The sequence below is a fragment of the Solanum dulcamara genome, chromosome 11 (genome assembly GCF_947179165.1).
Source record: "Solanum dulcamara chromosome 11, daSolDulc1.2, whole genome shotgun sequence".
In the NCBI taxonomy this organism is placed as follows: domain Eukaryota; kingdom Viridiplantae; phylum Streptophyta; class Magnoliopsida; order Solanales; family Solanaceae; genus Solanum; species Solanum dulcamara.
In genome coordinates this window covers 55,185,593-55,208,727 of record NC_077247.1, presented here as the reverse complement: position 1 = coordinate 55,208,727, position 23,135 = coordinate 55,185,593, and the positions used below count along the sequence as shown (strand labels likewise).

The following is a 23,135-nucleotide window of genomic DNA, read 5'->3' as shown; positions in this document are numbered from 1 at the left end:
ACTTATCACATATCTTATCCATCAATTTGGGCCTGTATATCTTCACTGTGTAAACATCACGACCTGAGATGTATCCGGAGAGCTTGAATGAACCATCGATAGCATTCAATTCATAAAGGGAACTCAGATGAATCCCAAACCCATTGGACAATAGCGACACTGGGGAAGGAGAAGCACGTGTGCAGAGTAGGTCATACTCGCATGCAAATGAACAAAATCTAAGAAACCAGTCAGGAAATATCCTAAGTTAGCTGGTATAACAGAGACAGACCTTTCAATATCAACAATTTTGAAGGAGACACTAGGATGCACAACGACAATTCTTAGCAGAGACTCTTTTAGAGAATGTGATACCCTCTTTGGGCTTCCAGATTATATGCAAACCAAAAGATCAAACAGGACAGAGTACAGATTTAGAAGTAAACTACGTAAATCAATATTTTTCATTTATTTAAATTGTCAGAAAACTAGAAGTACTTGGAATGCATTCGCTTCCTTGGAACTAATTGGTTGTAAAATACATCATAAACAATAAATGCAAAAAGAAAAATCCCAACAATTTCCTTATTAGCAAACAACAGTCAACTCATGTGTCAGGTAAACTTATACAGAATTACATGTATACCAACCTCTTGTTTACAATCATCAATTCCAAGGTACAAACACTTGCCGTCCTGTAAACAATGGCAAGAATAAACACCAACTTAGTAGTTTTATACCTATCCTAATGGATACTACCAACTGAATCTCAAAAGAACTTTACCTTCAAAACCTTACGATATTCATTTGGCCTCCAGTGAGTTTTAGTAACAATTTCCAACAAAGAAATATAGCTCAGAGCCTCTCCTTTGAAGCCAAAGCTTGCTTGGAAAGCATGCATATCATCTGAATGGCTGTATTTTGATGTCGATGGTATAAAGGAAGCATACGACATCATAGTTAGAATGGCCAGACAAAAAAGAAGCATTACAGAAGATTAAGCACCAAAAAAAAAGGTGGGGGATACACACACCTGAAGCACTGAATTTGTATATTGCAAATGAAGCACCAAGATTGAGATGTACATGAGCAAACACAAAATGTAAGCATCAATATTTTGTAACTGAAGCTAGCTGAAGCACTGAATTTGTTATCCAGGAAATCATCCTCTATAGGCAAATATTAGATGAAAGGGGTTGCACAGAGCTTCTCGATTTCCAGTTTACACCAACTGTGCAATGAGCAAGAGATCCATCAATTGACCGACTTGAATTTTCAATCTGACAAGAGGAATCTGGACTCAGGATCCAGAGGCACTTCACCACAGAATATTCTGCGAAGATCGAATCTCTCTCTGGACAGTGCACTCTCCAGTCAATTTCTTTGGCTGCTGGGAAGGAAGCTCAAGTGTAGCTTTGCAATTCTGGGCCCTGCTCTTCTTTTTCTTGATCTCATAATTCACAGGTGTATCTGAAAAGAGGAGAAGGGAATGGGATAGCAATAGATGAGGAGAGGAAACTTCAACAACTATATTCCTAAGAGAAAAGAAAGCGAAAAAACTACACGATTCATAGCACTGAAGTGCTTTTTCCATCTGATGCATAAGTAACTCTCTCTTCCATAATTTGTTTCCTCCCCCACCCCCACCCCCTTAGGGAAGGGAATGTGGAGTGGAAAAAACCACATGTACAAATAACATCAAACAAAATGAATCCTAAGTGATGTTGCATAATAATGCTGATATCTCAATTGCTCTCACAGGTAGAGTTACTTTCAGTCCAGATTCATGACAGTATCCTCAATAAAGAGAAAAACCACACACATCCACACTCCCCGCCTTTTTTTTTCGTTTTTTGTGGCGATAAGTCAAACCACTCCACTCTTAACCTACATATGGTACACAAAGTAGAAATTCTGAGCACGTGATGACCAGCACTTTTGACAAATAACATGGCATTTAAGTCAATAGCTTCTTATCCAGTTCATGGCAAAATGTCTACAGAATCAGACAATGTAATCAGTTGAAACAAAAATTCAGTAATCCTAAAAGTGCAACAGTTCTCAAGTTTGATCTAGTCCATGGCCTGCAGTCGAAAACTAAGAGGAACCAAACACAGTCCTCTGGTTACATGTGCTCCCAGTTCCTCCACTCCTCAAAGAAAAATAAGATTTTGTCACTTCCTCGGAGCCTATTCTAGGTTTTCCTTAATCCCCTCATTCTAGTTAATGATTTATAAGGAAGTTACTTCCTCTAAGATCCAAGTCACTAATATATATTTCTCTCTTGTATTTCTTCAAAGAAGAGAAAAGATACTAACTCAGTAACTCTAACCTAAAGGAGGTGAGTTGATACCTTTTGAACAAAGGATACATAAAAAAGTATCCTCGAAAGCTCTTGTGTCTCTGGAATAATGCCAAAGATCAACAGTGTTAGCATATTTAATAGGTCAAAGCTGTGTTTCCAACCTCCACAGCTGAAGAATGAAGATCAACCAAATTGTTTTGGTAGGGCTTAATTTTTTATGAAAAACGGAAAATATTATTGTGAATTAGATTGCCCAGATTGACCTACAAGCTTGAAACTCCTGAGAACATGAGCCACCCCTCTACCCTGATCCCACTCAAAAATCAAAATACAGCTGGATGTCACAATCTCCTAAAGATAGCAAGGCTCCAAGAAGATTGATGTAGTAAATACCTCATTTATGAAAATTGATGTAAATTTGAAAACAAAGACTGCAAAATCCATTTAAGGGGAAGCAGAAATGATTGGGTAAGCAAAAACATGGAGTCTAAGTTCAAACATGAATGGTCAGTCTTAGAAGCAGAAAATACATTGTCATGACACTACAATCAGTAAAACAAATATGTATGACATGTCCTTGTTAACATTGGTCTATTTGGTTTGCAACCAAAAGAAGCTAGAAACGTGGTTTTACATTGTCCTCCGATAATCAATGGGAGAGTGTATTTTGTTCTCTGGGAACAACTGTGACACAAGGGCCTTGCTGGACAGGGGGTCCTTTCTAAAACTTTGAATTCCAATAAGATTAGTAATAAATAATGATGTTTAGCCAGTTTTTTTAATCTATTTATTTCACCCACATTAAAGTTTCAAAAAATGATTAGATGTTTTGAAATATTTTTTTACAGAAAACAACCTAAACCAATTCTCACAAAAGAGCCCCAACAAAAACTCAATTCTACAAAAATAAATAAAAAGACTCACACTCGTTTCCCAACACCAAAACAATTAAATAATAAATACCAACAAAAAATCTAACCTTGAATTCCATAGAGGTCATTGAAGGCTCCAAAGTCAAATCATATAAATATATCTTGAGCAGTTTAGGTACAACAAAACAGTGGATATATCTGAGATTGTTTTCACTGCTCATCGTTGTGTTATTAAGTAATTTATGTTTATGTATTGGTCCTTTGGAAGCAAATCTTGAATTGATACCTGCATTACACAGGTCAAGGAAAGCAAAAATACCTTAAAAAACAAGCACCCAATATTGTAAATACTAACCAAAGATTAGTTTTCCGTTTTCTTTGTTCAGGAACATATACTGAAATAAGTGGAAACAGAAATATTGAAGGACCTGCAAATTAAACAGTGGTTATTAGGGAAACAAAGTGCAGAAAAGATAACTTATCACATCTCCTATTCATCAATTTGACCCTATATACCGTTCACTGTGTAAACATCAAGACCAATGTATCCTGAGAGTTTGAATGAACCATCACTTGCATTCAATTTGTTAAGGGAATCCAGATGAATCCCAAACCCACTGGACAATAGTGGCAACAGAGAAGGAGTAGCACGTGTGCAAAGCCATGAAAATGAACAAAATCTTAAGAAACCAGACAGGAAATATCCTTAAGTTAGCTGGATTAACAAAGACAGACCTATCAACATCAACAAAATGAGACATTAGGATGCACAAGGGCGATTCTTAGCAGAGACTCTTTCATAGAATGCAAGACTCTCTTTGGGCTTCCAAGATTATATATGCAAACCAGAGTACTTTGAATTGTGAGAAAACTACAAGTACTTGGAGTGCATTTGCTTTCTTCGAAATGTTTGATTGTAAAATAGATCACAAAAAATGACTGCAAAAAGAAAAATACCAACAAATTTCATTATTAGCAAACAGCAGTCAGCTCTTGTATCAAGTAGGCTTATACAGAATTACCTGTTTTACCAACATCTTGTCTAGAATCATCAATTCCAAGGTGCAAACACTTGCCCCATTACAAGTAAAACCATAAAACCGTTTGCCCAATTACAAATAAAACCACAAAACCATAAATAAAAGAACACTTGAAAAAAGATACTAATGAACTCAAACCGTCAAACAGCCTATCAGTTGAGTAATGCATGCAATCCTATAGACTACAACTTTCATTCCAAGTTATGAACATCATAGTTGTCGGGCAAAAGAAATTATGTACAGCAGCATCAATACAATAGAAAAGATGATGTCAGTACAACACTTTGCAAAAAGATTACAATATATTTCTCCCATCAGCACCAGCCCATCTCATGAAACACTCTTCCTTCAAAATAAAGTACAAGTTCAGATGATGAAGTAAAATAATAAACTGAGCAGAACTTTCTGCACATCAAAATGCATTAGATCAATGTCAAAGAAACTAATGCTTACCATTGTTATCCACCTTAACATAGCAGGTCCCACTGCCTATAGCAACATATACTTGGTGGAAATTGGTTTAAGTTCAAACTAGGAGTACACTACTTATAAGATAACAAACATAAAAAGAACCCATAAGGAAGTAAATCTCATGGAAAAAAGAAATACAGTTGCGATATAAGAATATTCATTTTGAAAAAAAATTACTTATGATACTTAGAATGGAGCATCATACTAAGAGGAGAAAAGGTACATCAATTTTCATATAAAGCATATGCCCTCGTCATCAGAAGTAGCTAACAAAGGAAGATAAGAATTCATTGAAGAGCCTCACAGATCACTGCCTTTTGTGCAACTAATCTAAGCGATTAAAGTTGCATAAAAGCACGACTTGCCATATTCTCAGCAGCCCACCTGTCACGACCCAAGCCTAGGTCCTAGACGTGACATGGCGAATGAGGACCCGAAAGTACCTCAAACAAGCCTTTTAGCATTCTTTTAGCCTTTCATAGGTAATGATGATAAATAAACAAGCGGAAATCATAATAAATCTTCAACTTACATATGTCCAACAATACCTCTAACTATTAGATTTAACGGGGCTAAGACAAGTCCCTAGCTCACCCTCAATCATAATAGAAGAAATTCCATAGTAAAATATCTTAACTTATCATAAACTAGAAAGATAAAGGAGTATTGTTCCCGGAACATGGGAACTCACCAAAAGTAGTCTTCAATGGAATATCAACTAGCCACGTGGAGGAGAATGAGGAGGAGCACTGATCCCTACATGGTGATATCATGTAGGCAAAAGAGTATGCGTTAGTACTTTGAATGTACTAAGTATGTAAGGATGCATGAACATTGAGGAAACATTAAAATATTTATGTAATATGGAACATAATTTAATGTATGCATAATAAATCATATATATATCCTTTAAAACATTCATTTTGTGGGAAATTAACCATAACCGACATTTAAGACCATGCGAGCTATTACATGGAATCCAACATAACCCCCTACGTTGGCCGGGGAGACTACTTGCCGGGTAGAACTCCGTCAACTTCATTCATTTCTTTAACTTTAACTTTAAGGGATATTTATGGATCCATTAGCCTAAGCCTACAAGGGCTCCTATGTTGGCACATAGTTAATGAGACAAGGGGTTGCTACTAGGATTCCCTTACCGAATCCCACCTCAATGCCTCATTCGGTGCTAAGTCAATCCCACGGAATAGTTTAATACTTCAAAATATTCATAGCATATAACTTGAGAATTCAAACATCATATTCGGTAGAATAGCTCATTAAAACATTTGATAATTCAAATATGCAAGAATTGTCCTTATTGCATAAAGAATCCATGATTCATATCATTTCATCATTCTTTCATTTCATAAGACTCCCTTTTTGATCATAGATATTACTTTCATAAATATTTATTTGGAGTCAAAGCTTTCAAGTCAAACTTTATTAAAAACATAGTAAAACTAGGTGGGTTCAAATCACTTCAACTTGCAAATATGTATGTAAATAAATATTCATAAATACTTTGAAATCCATTAATTAAAAATCATGCTTTAAACAACCCACCATGAATTTCAAGAGCCTTTAAATAGATAAATAAAAGAATTACTTGTAAACCATCAATTCATACATATGAAATTATGTTGCATCAAAATAGAGCAATAATCATTAGTTTAACCATGATTCATATTATTAAGTAAAATTAAGAATTACCATAAGAAAATATTACTTGAAATTAAGAGACTTAATTGAAAGAGTTTTTAGACTACATGGGTGGAAGAACCCATGGATAAATACCCACATAACTTAGAGTAGAGCTTAGAGAAAATAAATATAATTTATCATATAATCAAAATAATTTAGACATAAGAGTGGAAGGAATACTCTCATTGAAGCCTTACATACCTGGAAACCGAAGCTTTAGTTGGTACCGGAAGACTTAATGACCACTCTTGAGTCCTAGCTTTTCTCCTTGCCGGAACGTTTTGTGTACTACCCGGAATATATGAATTACCGGAATAGTATTTCTTCACTACTAAGAACTAAAACTATATTTGAGAATGTGTAAAGAAGTGTATAGAGAGAAGATTTGCTTGAGAAAGCTTGATGAATAAAATGAGGAAATAAGGTGGTATTTATAGGTGGGAAAGAGGACCTAACAATAAATAAAATAATTATAAATAAAAATCTGAAAATTTAGTGGAATATATTGATGTCATGGATGATGTTAAATGGAGGACAATTTATGTCATGAGTGATGTCAAATGTATCTAGATCTTTCTATGGTAGGTGAAATGAGTTATCTTTGACAGAATACTCGTTTTGGGAGCTACGTTTGAATAAGATAAATTCCTTATTAGGATTTGGTGTCTTCATAAGAATTGTAGATATGGAAGTCTAGTTTCATATCGTTCAAGAATCAACCAATTTGGATAAACCTACAGTGAGATGTGATTTTTCTTCTATAAACACTCATTTCCGTCACAGCATCCTACCTTACAAAGATTAATTTATTTGACCTACTTAACCTCCGAATCTTAAAATATGGTCTTCATAAAAGTTGTAGGTAATGATCTTGTGGTTACTTAGAAATTTGAATCACTCAATTTGGATATTCCTATGAAAAGTTATGACCAAAATATAGAGGCTATATCATGTTTAGGCAAAAATTGAAACATCGTATACAACGTTTTTAGGGGATGTTACACCACTTCTATTGATCCTCAAAACATTAACAAAATCAGAAATAAAAATATAATTCCTCATTCTCTTACATGGAGCAATTTTCAACTTTTAAGAAACAATCAAAAATCAAAAAGTCTAGACCATGTAAAAGAAACTAACCAGTGAGGGTGTTTACGGAAGTCTGTCCAATTGAGTGTCTTCATTCATATACTACAATCACAACTTCTTTTAATTAAACTACTTAATCTTTTTAGAGTTGTGTGAGTGGGGCCTTCAAGAACAACACCAAAAATTTCCATTCATTACCTAATAAAATCATAAAGAGTATTAAAACATTGATACTATAATGGAGCATCATACTAAGAGGAGAAAAAATAGTATCGATTTTCATATAAAGCATATGCCCTCATCATCAGAAGTAGCAAACAAAGGAACATAAGAACTCTTTGAAGAGCCTCACCGGTCACTGCCTTTTCTGCAAGCAACACACAAAGTCGCAGGAGCAATAAGTCTAAACATTTAAAACTGCATGAAAGCACGACCTGCCATAGTTATTCACTTAACTATGATGTTTTCAGCAGCCCACCTCTACTGATCCTCAAATGAAAACATTAACAAAATCAGAAAAGTTGAACCGTATAACTCCCCATTCTCTTACATGGCACAGTTTTCCATTTTTAAGAAACAATAAAGTCTAGACCATGAAAGAAAAATGGTCAGGGCGTTTTACGAAAGTCTGTCCAATGGAGTGTCTTCATTCAAAATACTACAAATCACAATACTTAATTTTATAAATTTCTTCTTCAAGTTCTCCATGAAGAAATGCAGTTTTGACATCTAACTGCTCCAAGTACAAGTCAAATGTAGCACACATCGCCAGAACCACTCGAATTGTTGTGAGTCGAACCACCGGAGAAAAAATCTCATTGAAGTCTATACCTTCTTTCTGAGCGAATCCTTTCACCACCAATCTTGCACGATACTTCTCCACTTGATCATTACCATTGCATTTGATCTTGTAGACCCATTTGTTTCCAATGGCCTTCCTTCCTTGTGGTAATTGAACAAGATCCCATGTTTTATTTTTATGGAGAGCTTCAATTTCTTCTTGCATTGCTGCCACCCCACAGAGATGATTCTTGCCCTTTCAACAGTAACAAGTTCATATGGTGTCGATCTTCTATTGGCCTAGCAGAAACATAACATTGCAGTAATTGGGTAGAAAGGATGGTGTGAAGACTTAATTGATTCTCAATTAAATCTTCAAGTGGGAAAATGCAAGATAGTCAAAACGCATTTTGAACGCGTAGTCAACAAAACGCATTTTGAACGCGTAGTCAAAAAAGGAACAAAACGCGTTTTGAACGCGTAGTCAAAAAGGGAGGTTCAATACGCGGATTTTACGCGTTTCTAGTTTCCTATAAATAGAAGACCTCTTGCCCTCATTTATCCCATCCTAGAAAAAGAGAGTAAGAATACAAAGAGAATTATACACCAAAATAAATATTTTAGTCTTGAGTGTCCTCTTTAGTAGTTGTTCCTTTTACAAGAGAGAAGTGTTAATTGTTATTTTCTCCTTGTATTTGAGAGTTGTGTACTCCATATTTTTATAGTGAGATCCTTTTACCCCGTGGTTTTTCCCTTCTATCATTTAGAAGGGTTTCCACGTAAAATTCTCGTGTCCAATTTATTTTCATTATTTTCACTATATCAAACTTTAGTTGTGGTGCTTTCTCCCCCCAACAATGCCGATGTAATCTATGCCATGCCTTGGAGGAACTCCTACTCCACGAACCTAACTAAGCAATCTGCTCATGCAGAGCACCCAAGTTGGCAAAAGAGGGACAAAAGTTGATCCCCATGAGCAAACTAACAAATGAAAAGATCTTGCAGTCATTCATAATATGGAATTCCTCTCTTAAACATGCCATCAAATGCAGTGCCAACACAGATATTTTCTCACTTGAAACACAATGAAGTCTGCTTCAGCTCTTCAACAATGACACGACATTTAAGCAAGAACAACATGACACGATATTTAAGCAAGAACATAAGAAAGATTAGAGTTTAATTAAATGGAGTAAAATATGAGAGCTAGATAGTGTCGATGGACTAACCTGTTGAAGAAATTCTAACAGATCCACATCAGTTAAATTAACGCACTAGATACATGGAAATTGTATTATCAAGAAAACAATTATTTTCTTATGAAATACGTGCAAGAGAATCTTGTTAGCTAGTGCAGCATTTCCTAAAAGATGAATGATGTGATGAATAGTTTCCAAATTAAGTTGGAAGCTATTCAAGCTTCAAGGCCTTATAATTCAAAAAGAGAGAACCTGTAGCATAGTCTTGTTACTCTTGTTACTGATGGTCTTAGAACAAAAAAGCTCTTCCCTTTATAAGTTATAAGTTACAAATCAAATTTACTTGCTATAATCAACCCAATTAAAACATAAAATGGACCGTAAGAGACAATGCGCACAAATGACACTTGAAAAGCTTAAACCCTCAAAAAGCATTCTTGCTTTTAACAAAATGGAACACATAACTGATATGAACTGTTATTGATACCTCAGAATGGAATAACTAGCCTGCGAAGAAGTTCTAGTCATGCTTTGTTTTCCACATTTAGACAGGCATATATCCTTCAGAGGGAGGAATATGAATGTTGAAGAGAATAAGCTATGAATGTGCAGTGGCCTGTGTGGAAAGAGAGGAATCTCAGATGCTGAACAAGAGTAACAACATCCAGAAGATGAAGATGAATTGTTTAGTTTTGTTTCATTTTTTGTGTAAACAAGAGTATATGGAAGATCTAGAATCAGTACTGAATGCTTTAGGCACCTTGTAATTTTTGCTTTGAGGATTGAAGATTTTCCTGATACTCTCCTATATCTGTAATTAGTAAACCTGTAACATGTTGTGGCAGGTTTGGATATTTGGAATAGAATACAAGTTGTTACCTTCTCAAAAAGAAAAAGTTTGAGAATATACATGTGGAACTAATCATGTATTAACAACTACAATCAGTACTACAATACCTTTCCCTTCTAAGACTGATTTGCAAATGGTTTACATGTACTCTTAACTTTTTGAATCTATAATATGACAGAGAGAAGTATTAGAGAATGCTAGCAGCAAGAAATGTGACAGATGTTGGCTGTTTGTGAACCAGATTTAAGTTCCTGCTCTAACCAAAACATACAACTTCATGCTCAGAGTTAGGAGGTTTAACTTTAATGAATGTTACAAACGTTAGTGCAATAAAACTTCTGGTAAATGGCAATTTTATCAAGTTCCATAGACTGGGTGTTGATGAAAATCTAAACAAAGATCATAACTTACCTGGTAAATGATCTTGAAGCTTGAGAAGGATTGTTGTAGATCCAACCAAAGTATCCCTAAGAGAAACAATCGTTCAGAGTAATGCATTATAAAGAAATTCATGAGAAATCAAGAATGACCATAATGGACTGTGCAAACGACAGAATAGACCTGATCAATTATAGTGCTCGCCACAATAGTAAAAAAACTTCTTGTCAACCTGTTGGAGAACTTTGGCACCCTCCAGGTAGTTTTTATCAATGGTATAGGAACCAATGAATCACCAACAAATTCTCTGTTCCAGTACAGCTCTGCATCTCATATTTGAAAAGAAAAAATTCCACCATATTAACAAGAAAAAAAAGAAGTCACAGAAACATCTAAAGATATAGTTAAGGCGCTAAATTGTAATCTTTGGACAGAAGTCCCTCCATTTTGTCTCAGAATCTAAGAAACTTTGAGTTTTTGTTGGAGCAAATTCTGAAAATTTGAATAAAAAATGTCAGGCATGACAATTCTATTATAAGATCAGAACATAAGCAAGACGGAATTTGAAAGAGACTATGTGGCCTAGGAGACTCTGAGACATTTTAATCTCTAATGCTTTCATGATTAATAAGGATGCAATCTAAGATAATCTTGAAAAGTAGGTGAAGGAAATGAACCTAATTAACTGAAACATGCACTAGAAACATTCAGCTGTCATTCAGGTCAGGAACAAATGGCAGGATTAGTTTACTTTCTTTTGACTCCCCATCGCTTTCGACTCCCCATCGTGTGTACTTATTTTGACTCCCCATGCTCTTATTCAGGTCAGGAATGATTGGGTAAGCAAAAATCAGGAGACTAAATCAGGAAGACTAAGTTCAAACTGGAAAAACTGTCAACCTTAGAAGCAGCAAACACATTGTAAAAAAGAAATACAACACTCCAATCAGTAAAACAAATATGTATGACTTGTCCTTGTTAACATAAAAATGGGAGATTATTTTGTTCTACGGGAACAGCTGTGACACAAGGGCCTTGCCTGTCAGGGGTTCCTTTTTAATACCTTGAAATCCTATACGACTAGTAATATATAATGATGTATAGCTAGTTTTAACTTATTTATTTCACCCACATTAAAGTTTCAAAAACCGATTAGGTGTTTTGAGATTTTTTTTACAGAAAACAACCCAAATCAAATCTCAAAAACAAGCCCCAACATTAACTCAATTCTACAAAAATAAATCCAGAGACTCAAACTCATTTTGCAACCCCAAAACAATTAAAAAATAAATGCCAACAAATAAATCTCACCTTAAATTCCAGAGGTCTTTGCAGGTATGATCTTGGGCAGTTTAGGTTGAACAAAAACAGTGGATATATATGAGATCTACTTTGCTTCTCCATGTCAGAAGCACTGTCAAAACTCATTGATATGTTATTAAATAATTCATTTATTGGTCCTTTGGAAATAAATCTTGAATTGATATCAGCATTACGAAGGTCAAGGAAAACAAAAACACTGTAAAAAACAATCATCCGATATAGTAAATGCTAACCACAGGTTAGCTTTCAGTTTTCTTTGTTCAGGAGAATATACTGAAATAAGTAGATACAGAATTATCGAAGGACCTGCAAATAAAACAATGGTTGTTAGGGAAACAAAGAGTAGAATACATAACTTATCACATCTCTTACCCATCAATTTGGGCCTGTATACCTTCACAGTGTAAACATCAGGACTTGAGATGTATCCTGAGAGCTTCAATGAACCATCGCTTGCATTCAAATTGTTAAGGGATCTCAGATGAATACCAAACCCACTGGACAATAGAGGCAACAGAGAAAGAGAAGCACGTGTTCAAAGCTAGTCATCCTCACTGCATGCAAATGAATAAAATCTAAGAAACCGTACAGGAAATATCTTTAAGTTAGCTGGTGTAACATAGACGAACCTTTCAAAATCAACAATTTTGAAGGAGCCACTGGGATGCACAAGGAGTATTCTTAGCAGAGACTCTTGCAGAGAATGCAAGACCCTCTTTGGGCTTCCAGATTATGTATGCAAACCAAAAGATCAATCAGGACAGAGTACAGCTTAAGAAGTACAGCTTAAGAAGTATGTAAATAAAATTATTTATTTGTTTGAATTTTGAGAAAACTAGAAGTACTTGGGAGTGTATTTGCTTCCTTCGAACAGGTTAGTTGTAAAATACATCACGAACAATGACTGAAAAGAGAAATTCCCAAGAAATTTTCTTTTAAGCAAACAACATCAACTCATGTATCAGGTAGGGCTTATAATGGATTACCTGTTGTACCAACATTTTGTCTACAATCATCAATTCCAAGGAACAAACACTTGCCGTCCTATAAACAATGGCAAGAACAAAGACCAAGCTAGTAGTTTTATACCTATCCTAATGGAGTATTTCCTAAAACATGAATGATGTCATGAATAGTTTTCCAAATTAACTTGGAAGCTATTCAAGCTTCAAGGCCTTATAAATCAAAAAGAGAGAACCTCTATAGCATTGTCTTGTTACAGATGGTATTAGAACAAAAAAGCTCTTCCCTTAGAAGTTACAATTCATAATTCACTTGCTATAATAAACCCAATTAAAAGATAAAATGGACCTCTTAAGAGATAATGCGCACAAATAACACTTGAAAGGCTTAAACCCTCAAAAATCCTTTTTGCTTTCAACAAGACGGAGCACAAAATGATATAAATTGTGCTATTGATACCTCAGAATGGAATAACTAGCCTGAGAAGAAGGGCTTGTCATGCTTTGTTTTCCACATTTAGACCGACATATATCCTTCAGAGGGAGGTATATGAACATTGAAGAGAATAAGCTATAAAGTGTAGTAAAAGGTTTGAGAATGTAGGTGAGCAACTAATCCTAAATTAAGAACTACAATACTTTTCCCTTCTAAAAGACTGATTTGCAAATGGTTTACATGTACTTAACTTTTTGAATGTATAATTTGACAGAGACAAGTATTAGAGAATGTTACCGCAAGAAGTGTGACAGATGTTGGCTGCTTGTGAATCAGATATAAGTTCCTATTGTAACCAAAATATAGAACTTCGTGCTCAGAATTAGGTTTAACTTTAATGAATGTTGCATAATTTAGAGCAATGGAATTTCAGGTAAATGGCAATTTCATCAAGTTCCATAGACTGGTTGTGTGATGAAAATCTAAACAAAGATCGTAACTTACCTGGTAAATGATATTGAAGCTTGAGGATGGATGTTGCAGATCCAACCCCAGTTCTGAATTTGGTTCAGGCATGACCTGCAAAAGCATGGTCAAAGACTCAAAATCAATGTTACCTATTATAAAGACTTTCAAGACTTCCCCACTAGCCAAACGGCATAAGGCAATGATAAACTCTATTTCACATTAGGTGACCATAAACGTACAAATTCTTGCTTGGAATCAAGATAGGTTGTTCTCCTCTTTTGTCCAGAACTCCAGATAGGACAATGACACATCAATGAGTTTTTAGACAATCATCACCATGAGTGTAATGGTCAACGCACATAAATGCTAGAATCAAACAAAAGATCATAATCCTTGACTATATAATGCAGATAACTGAGTGCTACATAGTTATTTGGAAATTACTTTTTCTTAAGCGGCCAACAAATATTATACTATTTATGCGGAAGTTTTTGCTGATTTATATTTGCTAATGTGTCCAACCAAACCATCCCTAAGAGAAACAATTGTTTATAATAAATACATTATAAGGAATTCATGAGAAACCAAGAATGGCCATAATGGACTATGCAGTGGCCAGAATATTCCTGATCAATCATAGCAAGTGTTGTGTTCGCCACAATCGGAATAAACTTCATATCAACCTGTTGGAGAACTTTGGCACACTCCAGCCAGTTTTAATCTATGGTATCAGGAACCAATGGAATCACCAACAAAATGCAAGACGCCAGAAGTGACATTGAGTATGGTATCTCGATTCTTAAGATTCTGTGTTCCAGTACCGCTCTGCATCTCATATTAGAAAAGGTAAAAGTTCATCGTCTTAACAAAACAGAGAAGAATTCCCAAAAACATCGGAGATATAGCTAACGTACTCAATTGTAATATTTGGACGGAAGTCCCTCCATTTTGTTCCAGAATATAAAAAACTTTTGTCGGTGCAAATTCTGAAAATTTGATTTAAAAATGTCAGGAGGCATGACAATTTTATTACAAGATCAAAACATAAGCAAAATGGAACTTGAAAGAGACTATGTGGCCTAGGAGACTTAGAAAGGAATATTGTAAGCTCTAATTCTTTCATGATTTATAAGAATGCAGTCTAAGATAATCTTGAAAACATGGTAAAAGAAATGAAGCTAATTAACTGAAACATGCACCGCGAAAATTCACCTCTTATTCAGGTCAGGAACAAATGGAAGGCAGGAATGGTTTACCTTCTTTTGACTCTCCATCGCGTGTACTTGTGCACTCCCCTTTAGCTTGTAATTTGTTATTCCAGATGTTAACTAGTTTCATTTTCACACTTGTCCTGAAGAGAGAAACATTAGGTCGTGTGAGTAACTAACATATTTGATTGAGATAATATCAGAAAGAGACCTAACCCTCCCAAGAAAGTTGATAACATGACCTTCATCGGAGAATACACCGTCACCACAACTTGGGGTGGAAGATTGATCACATTGATGGGATGGCTGCTGTGGAAGCTCCGAGCAGATAACTTCTGCAGAATGTTGCAATCTCCTTGCAGCTCCAGTTTCTGCACAATGGAAAAGAACATTAATTAGTTGCACGCATTTTCAGTGATCATTGATTATTAACACAAACAAGCACTCAAGGACAAGTCTTAATATTGTTATTTCCTGCTGCCTTTCTTGAAGACTCACTCTTGGCAAAGAACTTCTCTTCTTGAGTTGGTAAAATGAAGGAGCTGAATGGCTTCTTCTACCTGTAAGCTCATCTGTTTTTCCTAGATTTCCATCATCAATCCATTTATGCATGTTCTGATCCACCCTAGAGGAGAGCATAGCTCATGGTATCAAATAATTCTTAAGATTCTCTTCACCATAAGAATGCACATGTGTCAAATCATCTCAATCATAATAGAATTCATAAGGACCTGAACTATAAACATCACGCGAATCAAGTCCCCCTATACTGGCCATATCCTCTCTAGAAAGAGCATAAAAATTGAGATCAAACTTTGCAGGATTTGCGAACAAGCAGTCCTCTTTTTCCAAATTATTTATGGCAGGGACCAAGAGATTATGTTCCATGTTTCCTAGATTGTATGTGACAAGAACTTCACGTCTAACAGACGTTTCAATCCCATTTAAGCGATGTAAGGATTAAAATCTTGAAACCTGGTCCCGAGCAAAGGATCTGGTGGCAGAGGAGACAGTTCTGAACAAAAAGATAGCAGGCCAGAACCATAATTTTCAGTCTGTTTATTGAAATCCATAAGATGATCGTCTTCATCCAGAATGTCCTTGGATAATGAAGATTTTTCTGAATCTCCAGACAAATTTTAACTCCGCAATGCCTTGCTCTGAGTTTTGCACCTGGAAAAGTTCTCAAAATATATTTCTTTGGCATTGCCTCTAAGAGACCTTTCATTTAAGACCTGGTTAACATCATCAGCTACTTCAAATGCAAAAATATAATCATCGTCAAGGCGATTTCGTTTATTTCTTTAGTTACTTTTTTCAAACTTAATATCTTCATCACAGAAAAAGATCATCCACCATGTATCAGGCTTTCTGTGCAATGAACAGCTCCGCATAAATGGCTTCCTTCTCTCATGCATCACATTGAACTGTCATCAAGCTCAAGAGACTCCCTAAATGAGGCATCCTACATTGATCTGCCAGCTACAATAGACTCATCCTTCCATCCTGAACCTAACAGGCAATCTAGTCTGATTATCAAGAAAACAATCATTTTCTTATGAAACACATGCAAGAGAAACTTGTTAGCTAATGGAGTATTTCCTAAAACATGAATGATGTCATGAATAGTTTTCCAAATTAACTTGGAAGCTATTCAAGCTTCAAGGCCTTATAAATCAAAAAGAGAGAACCTCTATAGCATTGTCTTGTTACAGATGGTATTAGAACAAAAAAGCTCTTCCCTTAGAAGTTACAATTCATAATTCCTTGATATGTTATATGAAAATAAATTCTTAAAAACAGCATATTAAAGAAGACCAATGTATCTTCAAAAAGCCAATAAGTTCTTCAACTTTTCTTAAAAATTCAACATGCACTATCGAGTTCTTGAATTTTCCTTCTTCATTTTAATGGATGGAAGAATATGAAGATAATGGCAAGAGCAGTAGATAAAACAGGCGGGAAAATAGATTTAGGACTTAGGGTTTTGACCGGAACAGTTAAGAAAACCAACAAGTTCTTGATTTTTTCTTTAAAATCATGCATGCAAGATTTCCAGTATCGAGTTCTCGGATTTTCCTTCTTTCTTTTCATGGAAGGAAGAATATCAAGATAATGGGAAGAGCAGTAGAATACCAATAGATAGATCGGCGGGAAAATTGATTTAGGATTTAGGGCTTTGATCGGACGTCGTCACTGGAACAGTTAAGAATACCAACAAGTTCTTGAATTTTTCTTTACTAGGATTTAGGGTTTTGATCGGATTTTCCTTCTTTCTTTTTCTTAATGAATGGAGGAATATAAAGATAATGGGAAGAGCAGCAATCCGGTGGAGTTCTCTAAGATGCGTGGTTGCGTATATGATAAGCAGGGGAAGTATGATAGTGGTGGTGAGTTCTAACATGCGCAGGTGGTGTCTCATTTATTTATAGTTTTAAAAAAAACACGCGGAAAAGGATTAAAAAAAACACGTTAATACAAAATATATCATTTTTGGTAAAAATTTTATTCTAATACTTATTTATTTTTTAATACAAAATATATCATTTTTGGTAAAAATTTATTGTTGTTGTACTTATTTATTTTTTAATAAAAAAAAGTCTATTAAATTGATAATGTGAAATTTGTTACATCCTATATAACTTTTCCAACCAAAAAAAAATATATTTAATTTGAGCAATTTTCATAGGTCGATTTAGAATATAAAATTTATCTTTTTTTGTAAATAGATTTCTTAAATTATAAGATTATAAATTAATATTTTATACAATTAAATAGATTTTTGAAAAATTAAATATTTAATTTAGCCCAGAGTAAGAGTATTTCAATTTCATAGTTGAATAGTACATTTATCTGTTTCTTTTTCTCTTTTTTACTTTTGTGAGATGTCTTTTTTAACTATCATTCAATCACGAAAGCAAACACTTCTCAATTGTCATTGTCCGATTACTTTCTTTTTTTAAGCACGTGATCTAAATTGTTTTTCTATTGACTTTTGATTTTAGCACCTACAAGTTAAGTATGTGTAATACAAATGATCTAAACCTTTATTCAGAGTTTTCCTGGAGCTGATAAGGCAAAACGGGACCATCCCAACCTAATTGTGCTCAAGCCATCCATATCATGCAATCTCCTAAAATAAATTTCACAAAAAAAATTATGTATTATATTTTAATCCTAGATGAGTCTTTCATTAGTTAGTTAATCATGAAATCTACTACCATGTGACCTTTTATTTCCTTTTTAGTTTCATGAATGTTAAATGTTACGATCTTCTATCAATTCATGTGACAATCTTATATTTCTAATCAGTCATATAAAATAATTTTTTTATATTCATAAAAATGTTGAAAATGCTCTGAATTATGCAAAATTAAACAAAAAATGCCCTCAATTAATAGTTTGATCTAAAAATATCTCTATCGTCAATAATTTAATAGAAAAATGCCCCTACTGTTATTTAATGAATTAAAAATAAGAGGGCTAGAGAGTAGGACATACAAATTTAATCATCTGAATAAAATGATGTTACCTATTTCATTATCTATACACGGTGAGTTACTCTGACTTTACATGAATACAAATATATGTGTTGAGAGAGAGTGAGAGTTGCTGCCACCAAAATCTAGTGTTACATTTAAGTACATACATTTATTTGTTTAATCTATATAAATGTACCATGCTTCATATTCAGATTATCGCAGATTGGATACCATCAAATATAAGTTCCAACAGATATTTTCTGAAATGTAATTTTAATATAAAGGAGATTCAATATTTCATATGTATAACAAAAAATTATAAATTTTGTCCTATTTGCGTGGTAACATTTCTTGATTAAGGAAATTCAATTGACCCCCTTGCCTCTTTTAGATTCGCCACTCAAAGATGTCTTGTTTTCCAGGTTACTAATTCTTCTTATCATGGATTAGTATTACCTATGATTATCTTTTTAGGTGTTCTGGTAATACAAACAATCTATGTATAGAAGGTTAAAATCAAATGAAAATGGGTTAGTAGACCTGTAAAATGGATGGAGTCCCGAGATATGCACGAACATTACTGTTGGTATAGCCAAAACCTTGGAGATCCCTTCCCGGTGAGGTCCTAATTCATCAAGACATACAATTTTTAATGGACGATCCTAACGAACACTATCAGAAAATATAATATTTCAACAAATATAGCCAGAAACTCATGTTTTTAAAGGTTGTAGTTTTGATAGTTGATATATGGCCAATTAGCACCAACATATAATACACTTACAATATTCATTACAGATACGACTGAACCAAATAGATTGTTTCAAAGTTTGTATTTTTAAGGGTCAAAATTTTAAATTTATAAACATCAAATTTTATTTCCGCCATTGATTATCATGTATTTTGAATTCTGAAACATCAAATATTTCTCCTATCAATAATTAGAATTTTATTTAACCAACAAGCATTTTTTAAAGCTTAAAGAGGATAAAAGAAATAATTTCTCATTTGATATTTTACTTTTAGGTTTTTAAAAATATTATGTAGTATCTACTTAAAATCTTGACATAGATGGTGTGAAAGAGTATCGACACAAATAATCCAAACTTTTTTGAAAAAGTTTTTTTTTTTTTCAAATATGAAAAAATATTCTTAAATTTGCATAATATAACTTAATTACCTTCTTTACACTTTTAAAATTTTAGAGGGTCATTCGCACAAACGCTATTTTGCGATGGTGTTTTATTTTATCCCTCAAATCGGTGATTTTTATCTTTTGTTCTTGACATTATTTTATATTTTTGTTTCATGATAATATAATATAATATAGGTTATGTCTTATAAGGTATAACAAGTTATGTCGCTTATCCCTACAACATTTATGTCGTTAGAGGTATAAGTTCAGTTCAGAACCCACGAGACAAAAGCTTTCTAAGCTTATGTCTTGCGAAATTAGGTTATAGATAAGGATACTTTGTCCAACAATTTTTTATTAAATGAGTAGCAAAAATAAAAATTGAAGACCATTTTAATTAAGGGTAAAAATTAAAGATTAAAGACCACTCTAAAATAGAGACAATCTGTGCAAGAATTGACTCCCAAAATCTTGAGGATCTCTAATATAAAAACTAACTTGTGAAATAATTTGAATGTAGTATTGTTTTGTCATAGAAAATAAAAATGGTGTCCAAGTTCATTGTCAATTGCAAAGCACAATACATTTATAAGCGGATCAAAACAAAAGCAACTAATTAATCTATATCTATATTATATTAAAAGCACGAATACCCTTAAAATGTTGATTGAACTTTTTGTCCTTCATTAAAAGACTCCGCTTTAGACAAAATTGTCTTTTCACTATTTTTTTTAATTATTATAATATTATTTTAATAATATTAAATATTGCTTATAATAAACATAATAAAAATTAAATGAAGAAGATTTTAAATTCCTGAAAAAAATATTCAACTAAAATAAACTTGATCTAGAAAGAAAATAATCAAAAAAAAAACTCCAAAAAATAAGCAAAAGAAGTCCAACAAAAACGTCCAAAAATAAAATCCCAAAAAGTCCAAAAAAAAAGGTTTAAAAACCCTAAAAAAAGCCCCCCCCCCCCCCCCAAAAAAAAGTAAAATTCCAAAAAATAAGAAAAAAAGCCCAAAAACAAACGTCCAAAAAAGAAACCCCACAAAAAGGCAAGAGTTTTCTACTAACAATTTACCTAATATTTAGGATTGAAACAAACTAACAGAGTTTCTATTGTTTAATGAAACATAAAGTCCTACAATCCAATACTAATTCCAACTACACAATAACACTAAAACACATATTATATATATATAAAGAGTAAATTTGTACTCAAAACTTATACAATCATGATTTTAGAGGTAATAATATTTTTCGTCTTTTTAATATATTATATTATTCTGCAAATTATATGCAGCTTGGTTGATAAATTTCTATGCATCTTTATTGGCTTCACTTTGTGTTTGTATGTATGTATACTTTGAAGGAATATGTGTTTAATTAAAAATTGAAGGAGCTCTTAAAATACTACCCTACAACCTTTCCCAAGTTAATATTGGTGTTTAATGTGAATTACAATGTTCAAGTATATGACCCAAGTTAGTGGAACTATTATATTTGTTTTGTTCTTTTCTTTATACTACTATGTTAATGAACTTTTCCATCTTCTTTATATCTCACATTATTTCTAAGCAAGGAAAAGAGATTTGATGAGGAAGATATAAATATATTAATTAATGGAGAACGATTTTATTATTTTTGGTATAATATGAAGAAAATGACGGAAGAAGTTAGAAGGAATAATGAATTAACTAATCCTATATTGTTAAAGAGTTAAGTGATTGATGTGCTCGTCTTTAAATAATTTTGAGTTTTGTTAAGTTGTCCATATTATCTAGATTTTTTCTTTATTTAATATTCTAAATTTTTGGTGGAAATCAAAATTCAAAACTAAACAATACATCCAAGATCATTAGGAAAGTAACTAGGGGTGTGCATGGACCGGGTTGGTTCGGATTTTTTACAAACCAAACCAAACCATTTGTGTCGGGTTATTAAATCTATAAACCAAACCAAACCAATAAAAGTCGGGTTTTTCAATATCAATTTTTCTCGGGTTTTTCGGGTTTTTTCGGGTTTTTCGGATTTCTCGGGTTTTTTGAGTTTTTTTAGATTTTTTCGGATTTCTCATAGTATCTAATAAAAAGCACAGAGCAGTGCTTCTTAAAAAGAGTTTTAGTATAAAATATTAACATATAAGATGGAGGCACAACACTGTTTGAAGTTTTAACTTTATAATATAACTTTATAAGATAAGTTTTTTTTGTATATTATATAGATGGGCTACTCAAGTCCAAATCTAAATGTAAGAAAGAAAACAAAAATTATGAAAAAAAATTTAAAAATATTTATAAATTACATTTTAATAAATATTTTTATGTATAACATAATTTAAAAGTAGTATATCTATAATCGGGTCGGTTTGGGTTCGGTTTGACTTTTTTTAGTTAAAACCAAACCAACCCTATAATGGTCGGGTTTTTTTTTCAAACACCAAACCAAGTTAAACCAAACCACTAGTCGGGTTTTTTTTCCGGTTTGGTTCGGTTTATCGGTTTGGTGCGGTTTATCGGTTTGTCCTGTACAGCCCTAAAAGTAACACATACTAAAAGTAGTTAAAGATTTTTATACCTTTTAGTTTTCAAGTAAATTATTATAAGGTTACATAATTGAGAACCACTTTGTGCTAAAGAATCTTAGTAACTTGGGAGATATCTTTAGAAGAGTAAAAGTTATTTAGGGTCTGCTAATAGGCATTTTCAGATGAAGTATTTAGGGCGTAGTGTATTGCTTTTTTTTTTTTCATGTTCATGCTAATTATGATATAATTTATGTGGTTTAATTGTATTTTGAGGTACATTGATTTAGTGACAAAAATATTGTGTTGTTACCCTCATGATAGATACTTTCAGTTTTATTCTGTCGCAATTTGTGTTGAGTGAACATTCACGCAATCAACTTGAAGCGTTTGTTACAAAATAAAAGAAAAAAATGAAGAAATTCATAATGAAACCCCGCAAAATCTATAAACTAGAGGCTAATCATTGGAATTTTTTTAATTTAAAAAAGTAATCTTTATAGATTTGGATACAATTCCATGGAAGGCACCATGGATTTGTAAATCTCATATATAAGTCTATTTTCAAACTCAGTATTTGTATAAGTCAATTCAATTTCCCTTGCCTTTGGAATCCTTTTCCCACCAAACACGTGATTTTCATTGTTCACATTTCCAGCCAAGTGAAGCATCATGTTCATATAAGCATTCTTGAATTTGTTCCATAACTTAAATGGTGAAAAAATCTTCAATTTCAATTTTGGAATTGCTTTGATCCTCCATATAATTGTTCTTTTTTGGTTATTTCCACCAAACTTAGTGACCTTTATATTCTTCCTGCCATTACCATCTAGACGTTGATATCTTCTTTTTCTCCACTGTGATCTCTTTAGTAAGCCTCCATTGAATATATTTTGAACCAAATCCATATTATATTCTCGCTATC

At 33.4% G+C, this 23,135-nt stretch overlaps 2 long non-coding RNA genes across 2 annotated transcripts; both read right to left on the bottom strand.

Moving 5' to 3' along the window:
• LOC129873865 (uncharacterized) lies at window positions 1-14,157 on the bottom strand. The gene is made up of 13 exons (XR_008762796.1): window positions 14,096-14,157; window positions 12,836-13,967; window positions 12,620-12,712; window positions 12,385-12,544; window positions 11,979-12,296; window positions 10,851-10,990; window positions 7,379-10,756; window positions 3,673-5,051; window positions 3,512-3,584; window positions 2,333-3,442; window positions 1,013-1,449; window positions 764-893; window positions 1-674 (listed from the first exon to the last, which is right to left on the bottom strand). It is a non-coding gene; the product is annotated as an uncharacterized LOC129873865 (long non-coding RNA).
• A 36-nt stretch (window positions 14,158-14,193) lies between these two features.
• On the bottom strand, window positions 14,194-16,607 carry LOC129873619 (uncharacterized). The gene is made up of 5 exons (XR_008762731.1): window positions 15,563-16,607; window positions 15,307-15,435; window positions 15,113-15,207; window positions 14,771-14,842; window positions 14,194-14,681 (listed from the first exon to the last, which is right to left on the bottom strand). It is a non-coding gene; the product is annotated as an uncharacterized LOC129873619 (long non-coding RNA).
• Window positions 16,608-23,135: the final 6,528 nt, after the last annotated feature.